At 44.6% G+C, this 9,356-nt stretch overlaps 1 pseudogene; it reads left to right on the forward strand.

Annotated features, from left to right (window-relative positions):
* Window positions 1-821: 821 nt before the first annotated feature.
* Window positions 822-2,976, forward strand: LOC129481830 (F-box/WD repeat-containing protein 11-like; annotated as a pseudogene).
* The last annotated feature ends 6,380 nt before the right edge of the window (window positions 2,977-9,356 follow it).

A 9,356-nucleotide genomic window follows, 5' to 3' on the forward strand; every position in this document is an offset into this window, starting at 1 on the left:
AGGGAAACTAGAGCGAAGAAAAATATCTCCCCTCTTTGTTGAAGACAGCCCAGTCGGTGTAGAGAAGGCAGCAGGGGCGAAGCAGAAAAAGTTTTCTTTCGTCACTCCCAACTCCCCAGCCCTCCCTCCCCACCTCGCCCCTGCACCCTCCACCTTCCCACTGCCCCATTCTCCCGCTGCACTGCAGGGGGGCCTCACTCAGGCACCCCTGCTGGCTAAACTCAGTTGTTAGTTTTGTAGGAAGCCCTGCCCTTGTGGAAAATGCCTGCTGTTTGTTCTGTGCCACTCTCTGCCCATAGTTGTCTTCCTCTCCCCTCCTCCCTCCCTAAATAGCACGCCTTGGCCCCATCCCTGTTGAACTTTGTCCTATTGGCAGTGGAATACCTTTCCAACCACCACAGCAGTCCCGTGGCAAAGATTTACAAAGTGAATCAAGAGGTGAACTTACACCAACTGCACAAATTGAAAGCCAATTCTTATTGTAATCTTACCTCACTGAGAAATGTAATTTGATAGAAGAGGTTTGTTGAAGGCTGGAGTGCAATGGCACAATCTCGGCTCACTGCAACCTCTGCCTCCCGGGTTCAAGCGATTCTCCTGCCTCAGCCTCCCAAGTAGCTGGGTTTACAGACATGCGCCACCACACCTGGCTAATTTTGTATTTTTAGTAGAGACGGGGTTTCACCATCTTGGTTAGGCTGGTCTCAAACTCCCGACCTCAGGTCGGGATCCACCAGCCTCAGCCTCCCAAAGTGCTGGGATTACAGGCGTGAGCCACCATACCTGGTCGAGATCCGATGTTTTTAAAAAAGGGGAGTTTCCCTGCACAAGCTTCTCTCTCTTTGCTTGTTGCCATTGCACGTAAGATGCGACCTGCTCCTCCTTGCCTTCTGCCATGCTTATGAGTCCTCCCCAGCCATGTGGAACTAACACTTCAGTTATGGAAGATCAAGATGAAGATAAGTCCCCAAAGAAAAATACTCCTTGGCAGATAAGTAATGGAACATCATTTGTGATCGTCTCCAGAAAGAGGCCATCAGAAGGAAACTATCAAAAAGAAAAAGACTTGTGTATTCAATATTTTAACCAGTGGTCTGAATCAGATCAATTGGAATTTGTGGAACATCATATTTCACGAATGTGTCATTGTCAGCATGGACATATTAACTCTTACCTGAAGCCCATGTTGCAGCATGACTTTATTACTGCTTTACCCGAGCAAGGCTTAGATCACATAGCAGAAAACATTCTTTCGTACCTGGATGTCAGGTCTCTGTGTGCAGCAGAGCTGATATGTAAAGAATGGCAGGGAGTGATCTCAGAATGAATGCTTTGGAAGAAGCTGATTGAACCAATGGTACACACTGATCCCCTATGGAAAGGACCTTCAGAAAGAAGAGGGTGGGATCAGTACCTGTTTCAAAACAGACCCACAGCTAGCCCTCCAAATTCATTTTATAGGTCATTATACCCAAAGATTATCCAGGATATAGAAACTATAGAATCCACCTAGCAGTGTGGCCGACACAGCTTGCAGAGGATTCAGTACCGCTCTGAAAATAGTAAAGGTGTCTACGGTTTACAGTACGATGATGAAAAAATTATCAGTGGCCTACAAGATAATTATATTAAGATTTGGGATAAAACCAGCCTGGAATGTTTGAAAGTGTTAACGGCCACACAGGCTCTGTCCTCTGACTGCAGTAGGATGAGCATGTCATTGTAACTGGCTCTTCGGATTCTACGGTGAGAGTGTGGGAAGTGAACACAGGTGAAGTTCTTAATACATTAATCCACCACAATGAGGATGTACTGCACTTACGCTTCAGCAGTGGACTGATGGTGACCTGTTCCAAGGACCGCTCCATTGCTGTGTGGGACATGGCTTCTGCGACCGATATCACTTTACGCAGTGTCCTGGTTGGCCACTGAGCTGCTGTCAACGTAGTAGACTTTGACGAGAAATACATCATGTCCGCCTCTGTGACAGGACCATCAAAGTCTGGAGCATGAGCACCTGTGAATTTGCTCATACTCTCAATGGACACAGGTGAGTCTTGTCTCCAGTACAGGGATGGGCTGGTTGTCAGTGGATCATCAGATAATACCATCAGGCTCTTGGATATTGAATGTGGCTCCTGTTTAAGAGTCCTAGAGGGACATGAAGAATTGGTTCGATGCATCCAGTTTGATAACAAGAGGGTGGTCAGTGGGGTCTATGATGGGAAAATTAAAGTTTAGGACTTGCAAGCCACTCTTGACCCTCGAGCCCCAGCAAGCACATTGTGTTTGTGCACATTGGTGGAACATTCTGGATGTGTGTTTTGGCTACAGTTCGATGAGTTTCAGATCGTCAGCAGCTCCCATGATGACACTATTTTGATTTGGGATTTCTTAAGTGTGCCTCCCAGTGACCAGAATGAGACCCATTCCCCCTCCAGAACATACACTTACATCTCTAGATAACAGTCTGCACTTTCACCTGTTTCCGGGTTTTCTAGTCTTGAACTACTGGCTACATGGCTACCAATGCCTAAGGGATTTCGTTCACAGCTGAGTTACGAAGCTGGAATTGGTTCTAGACGCTGGGTAGATGCAAAGCAGCCTAACTCTTCAAGTCCCGACATTTCTCACCTCTGATTCCGGCTCTACTTTGAGAAGGAGACCTTGGCTTCACCAACTTCAAAGTAGCACAGAAGCGCATTTCCTTCCCTCATCAGTGAAAAAAATCTAATGTTTCAAATGTAAACTCTTCATAGAAAAGGAACATAGAATCTGTTTTACAGAAGTAAATTGACTGCCAAGAGAAGTCTTGGCCTCTAATTTATATTGTTTTGCACTTTGGTTTGATATTAAGAAACAGCATTCTTCTTCAGTGAAATTTTGGGTGCCAAACACCTACTCAGAATGTCCAGGGCTTTCATTTTCAAAAGTTAGCATTCTCCTTTTGACCGTCCAAGTCATTATGAATTCTGACTTGTTGTATTAGGAACACACTGGACAATAGAAAAATCTCTCTGGATTGTTATAGTAATATTTTTTGGATTATACTTCCTTTCGGTACCAATTTCTTTTAATTTAAAGAACTGTAAGTTAGTTGGCCGGGCGCAGTGGCTCATGTCTGTAATCCCAGCACTTTGGGAGGGCCAGGCGGGCAGATCACGAGGTCAGGAGATCGAGACTATCCTGGCTAACACAGTGAAACCCCGTCTCTACTAAAAATACAAAAAATTAGCCGGGCGTGGTGGCGGGCGCCTCTAGTCCCAGCTACTCAGGAGGCTGAGGCGGGAGAATGGCCAGAACCCTGGAGGTGGAGGTTGCAGTGAGTCAAGATTGCACCACTGCATTCCAGCCTGGGCAACAGAGCGAGACTCTGTCTCAAAAAAAAAAAGAACTATAAGTCAGTTATTATCTCCCAACATAGCTCTTCTATTTTATTTTTAATTTTTTAAATTGTATTTTAAGTTCTGGAGTACATGTGCAGAACGTGCAGTTTTGTTACATAGATATACACATGCCATGGGGGTTAGCCCTTTTATTAACTGTTCTCTGTCCCGCAACCATCTCCTGATATTTGGTAGAGTAACGCCTTTATATGTGTGCTTGCCTCCTAATTTAAAATACTGTATTCACATGTAGATATAATGTACATAACAGTTTAACTTCAAAGTTACTGGGGTCAGGGCCCCCTGCACTTGAGACACTAATACAGAGTGTGTTCACACTTAGCCATGGGCTGGGCTCAAGAACCTGATACCAAGGTTGATGTGGATTACCTGGAACCCTTCCTGCAGTATTCCTACAGTGTTTTTATTTTGTTGTCATTGTGTGTGTGTGTGGTTTGTGTGTGTTTTTAATGAGAATCTTGTTTTAAAATGTAATTTCTAAAGTTGAACATGAAATGTTTTATTTGTTGTGCAGTATATATTATACAATAGAGAGGTAACTTAAACATTTTTGTTCTTATTCTTTTTCTCATAAGTACTCCTGAGTACTAGTGGTCACTTCCCATAGTATTCATTTGGCTTCACTGTCAAAAATCATTATTGTGTGCACTTGTGGCCCTGGGAAGGGGAAATAATAAGGCCCTATTGACAGGCTGTCTTGACTCTGGAATTCATGCATCCTGTCCTTGCCAAGGTTCTGGCAGGGCCCGCTGGTGTGTTGGAGCCTGCAGGTCAGGTCAGGCTGGTTCAGAGGCCCATGCTGAGGGGAGGGCACTCCTAAGTGGTGTAAAGCCTCAACCCCATGAATCCCACCCCAGTCATCTCTGGTGTCACCTGCTGCTGTGGCCTCAGCAGGTTCTCAAAGCTCCTGAATACTCCCGAGTACACAGCCCAAATGTGTAAATGGCACTGTCACCCTGACGGTGCATGGAAAGGACGTTGGCATCTGGCACTGTCACCCTGACGGTGCATGGAAAGGACGTTGGCATCTGGCACTGTCACCCTGACGGTGCATGGAAAGGACATTGGCATCCAATTGGCACTCCTTCTCCCTTATTCAATATTAGGTTTGATTTGCCCTTTGCCATTGTTTCCAAAGATCAAAGAATGTCAATAACTTTTTTCTTTTTTTTTTGAGACAGAGTCTCGCATTGTAGCCCGGGCTGGAGTGCAGTGGCGCAATCTCGGATCGCTGCAACCTCCTTGCCTCCAGACACTTCTCTGCTTCAGCCTCCCAAGTAGCTGGGACTACAGGCACGTGCCACCACACCCGGCTAATTTTTGTATTTTTAGTAGAGACGGGGTTTCACTATATTGGCCGAACTGGTCTCGAACTACTGACCTCGTGATCCGCCCACCTCGGCCTCCCGAAGTGCTGGGATTACAGGTGTGAGCCACCGCACCTGGCCGTCAATAGCATTTTAAAGGACCAATAAACAGCCTCCTATAAATTAAACCTCTTCCCGTGGAAGCACGCTCTACTACTAAAGGGAAGGTCCCTGGGCTCCGATTTGTCCTTTGCATTGAGAACGGTGTGGGGATCAATGTGTGTGTATGTGGTTTATCGAGTTGGCTTTGCTTTTTTAGTTTTTCTTAAAAAATATCCTTCCTTCTCATGTTACTAAATTAATTTATGTTTTTGAGAAGTTGAGTCTCAAAGCGTAAACAATAAATCTCCATTCATAAGGTGGATGTTGTAAGCTTGACGGTGGTTGTGAAAGTGATTGAGCTTTGACCACTTTCATCCTACAACTTCAATATCAAACTGGTCAGGAAAGCCCAGGGGGAAGGTAGGGGCGGAGGAGGAGGCAATTCTCAATGAATGAATAGATTTTTTGTTGTTTTTGCATGTTTAATATAGAAGTCCCCCTTGTTCCTTGGGAGATCATGGCCTTTGAATATGTACACAACCTTTGAATTGTTCCTACTAAATTATAGCAAGGGACTTTGGCACCCAAGGAATTCTGACTTTCTGGGATTATAATAGTAAATTCCCAGCCATACTCTGGACTTTATTTTGCTAACCATAATTGAGCAAATGTAAATTACTGCTATATTAATGTTTTAAAGCACTGGGATAGTCTAATTCTAACTTGTAGTTAATTATGTTTGCCAGTTATCTGTTTGAAATAAATTTGTGTCTGAACAGCTATTGAAACTGTTCAATTGAACAGATATTATTCATGACAGCTTTGTACTGTGGAATGTGCTTAATAAAAAACAAAAAAGTTTGAAAAAAAAGAAGTTTGTTGAACTTTCAGATTCCTTTTTTGTTTTTAACTATTTGCCACCCAAGCTGGAAATCAGCGCCACCTAGGGGTCCTCGATGTTATAATCAGAGAACAAGACTGAGGTGGTCTGGCCCTGATGCAAGCCATGAGCAAGCTCCATTGAGCCCCTTTCTTCCATATTTGATGAGTAGAGGAAAATATTGGGGGTGAATTTTCAATAACCTGAATCGATTGCACTTTATCCTGTAGACTAGCCGTCATTAAATCCACTTACGCTCCCCTGTTCCCCCCTCTTTGCTTCTGGAATGTTCAGTGCCTGTTTCCAGTCCTGTTTTTCAGTCGGATGGATTGCCCTTCATTACAGTTTTGTGGGTTATGAGTTATGAGATCTTCCTCTGTGAGGGCCAGCAGGGCACCCCCACTTTCCTGTAACAAGGAAAGGGTATTGTGTAGTAAAGAATTTTAAGCCTACTTGAAGTGAGATCTGGGTTTTGCTCTTAGCTCTTGGGAGGTGATCTCTAAGCCCTTAGATCGTCCTGCTTGATAATAGCACTGTGTTTACCTGGAGGCCATGGGCCATGCCAAACAGACACAACATGTTAGACCAGTGTGATTTATGGTGGGAGATTCGGCCACACCATATCAGCTTGACCCCCGAAGGAACAGACTAAGGTCAAGCCAGCCATGTCCACAAGACCAAGCCCTACTATACACTCTGGACACCAACAGCCTGGTGAGTTTCCTTGGTTGGCAATACTCCATGTATATGGTCCGTGCATATAGTTTGCAGGAGTCCATTACTCCACTGGGAGAGGACTGCTGGAAGCTCTCCTGGACACTGCCCTATGTGTCTCTTCCCTTGGCTAAAGTTAATCTGTGTCCTTTTGCTATGATAAACTGTAAGTGTAAGTATAATAGCTTTCAGTAAGTTCTGCAAGTCCACCAAGTGGATTATTGAACTTGAAGGTGGTTGTGGGGAGCCCTAAACTTTAAATTGGTATCAGAGGGGAAAGTGGTCTTGGGGACTCTTTCCTAACTTTATAGTCATGTGCTAGGAATCTGAGCACATGGTCTCAACAAAAACAACAACAAGAAAGCATGATTGCACTTACATATGGTAACTAAAATAGTCAAACTCACATCAAATTAGCTGGGCATGGTGGTGTGCATCTGCTGTCCCAGATACTTGGGAGGCTGAGGCTGGAGGATTGCTTGAGCCTAGGTGGTGGAGGCAGCAGTGAGCTATGATTGTACGACTGCACTCCAGCCTGGAGTTCAAGACTAGCTGGCCAACATGGTGAAACACCGTCTCTACTAAAAATACAAAAAAATTAGTCAGGTGTGGTGGTGGACACCTGTAATCCCAGCCAGTTATGAGGCTGAGGCAGGAGAATCATTTGAACCCGGGAGGCGGAGGTTGCAGTGAGCCGAGATTGCACCACTGCACTCCAGCCTGGGTGACAGAGCGAGACTCAGTCTCAAAAAATAAAATAACATAAATAAATAAATAAAAAATTTTAAAAGATAATGTTTCTGTATTAGTTATTGCTGCTAACAAATTACTCATTTATAGTGATTTATAATAACAATCATCACTTGTTTTCTGTGTTTTCTGTCATGATTTCCGTGGCTCAGAATATCAAGAGTGGGTTGGCTGGGCAATTCCGTTTCAAATTCTCTCATAAAGTTGTAGTCAGATATTGGCTGAAGTGGGCTGCAGTCATTTGAAGGTTGGACTGGGGCTGCAGCATGCACATCCAGGATGGTCCCCCTAAATGGCTGGTATGTTGGTGCTGGCTGTTGATGGGAGGCCTCAGCTCCTCTCTGCATGAGCCTCTCAGAAGGTGCCTTGCAACATGGCAGCTGGCTTCCCTCAGAATGAGTAATCCAAGAGAACAAGACAGAAGCCACAATGTCTTTGATGACTTAGCCCTGGAAGCCACTGTCTGTATTAGTCCATTTTCACACTGCTATAAAGAAATACTTGAGACTGGGTAATTTATAAAGGAAAGAGGTTGCGTGGCTGCATGGCTGGGGAGGCCTCAGGAAACTTACAATCATGGTGGAAGGCAAAGGAGAAACAAGTACCTTCTTCACAAGGTGGCAGGAAAAGAGAAATAGTGAAGGAGGAACTGCCAAACACTTATAAAAGCATCAGATCTCATGAGAAGCCACTCACTGTCATGAGAACAGGATGAGGGAACCTCCCCCCATGATGCAATCACCTCCCATCAGGTCCCTCCCTTGACATATGGGGATTACAATTTGAGATGAGATTTGGGTGGGGACACAGAGCTGAACCAGATCAGCCCCACACCATCATTTTCCCAGAATTCTATTCACCACAATGGTCAGCCAATACTGGGGGGGACACACTGGAGCATAAACCCCTTTTTCACACAAGGAGGCAAGGATCACTGAGGGCCATATTAGCAGCTGCTACCACAGTGTCATATCATAAATAATATTCACCAGAGTTAAATTCGATGTCTGAGGGCCAGGCATGGTGGCTCACACCTATAATCCCAGCACTTTGGGAGGCTGAGGCCTCCTCACTTAAGGTCAGGAGTTCAAGACCAGCCTGGTCAACATGGTGAAGCCCTATCTCTACTAAAAATACAAAAAGTAGCCAAGTGTGTTGGGCACCCATAATCTCAGCTACTTGGGAGGCTGAGGCAGGAGAAGTGCTTGAACCTGGGAGGCGGAGGTTGCAGTGAGCCAAGATTGTACCATTGCACTCCAGCCTGGACAACGAGAGCAAAACTCCATCTCAAAAAAAAGAACAGAGTGGTCTCTTTTGCATTGCTATGCAAACTGAAATGACTGAAGACTCCTTTGGGGATGGTTATGAAGAGACCTCTTAATGCACACCATAGTCCAGAAATGTGTTTAGTGAAATCTGACAGTAGGCCAGGCCCTCATTCTTACTGGACAGGAGAGTTGCACCCAGCTTACATTTACACATAACTTACATCAACTGTATATACGCATGTTGAGGGCAGAGGCAGAGAGAGTGAGAGAATATGAGTTTACATCATAAAAGAGATTTTGTCTGCTATTCCCATCAACAATTTTATGCCCTGGAGTAGAAGGAAGACTAGAGATTTGAATCCAAAATTTCTTTGCACACTGTCAGTCTCACCTTGTGAGTTGATTCTGCTATTTTAAGTACATATTTTTGATACAACAAGGCCCTGCATAACCAAGCAATTCCTTCAACTGATGCTCAACTGAAAACAAACACACAGAAACAGCAATCTGTTCATCTCTAAGAGCAGGGAAAAGGACTGTTTTTGAGTTGATATGCCACCCAACAACATATTGTGTAAAGATGGCTCCATACACCAGACCTTATTGAGAACCAAAGATTCGTAAGAGTAATTTTGGCAATACTAAATTCCAGCCTTACATGCATATATTCTTTAAAACTAAGTTCCTGGTCAGGCAAAGTGGCTCACGACTGTAATCCCAGCATTTTGGGAGACCAAGGCAGGATGATCACTTGAGCCCAGGAGTTCAAGACCAGCCTGGCACCATAGCGAGACCCTGTCTCTATAAAAAAATTTAAAAATTAGCTGGGTGTGGTAACGTGTATCTTTAGTCTCAGTTACTTGGGAGGATGAGATGGGAAGATCACTTGAACCCAGGAGGTAGAGGCTGCAGTGAGCTATGATCACGT

The sequence above is a fragment of the Symphalangus syndactylus genome, chromosome 5, assembly GCF_028878055.3.
Source record: "Symphalangus syndactylus isolate Jambi chromosome 5, NHGRI_mSymSyn1-v2.1_pri, whole genome shotgun sequence".
Taxonomy (NCBI): Eukaryota; Metazoa; Chordata; class Mammalia; order Primates; family Hylobatidae; genus Symphalangus; species Symphalangus syndactylus.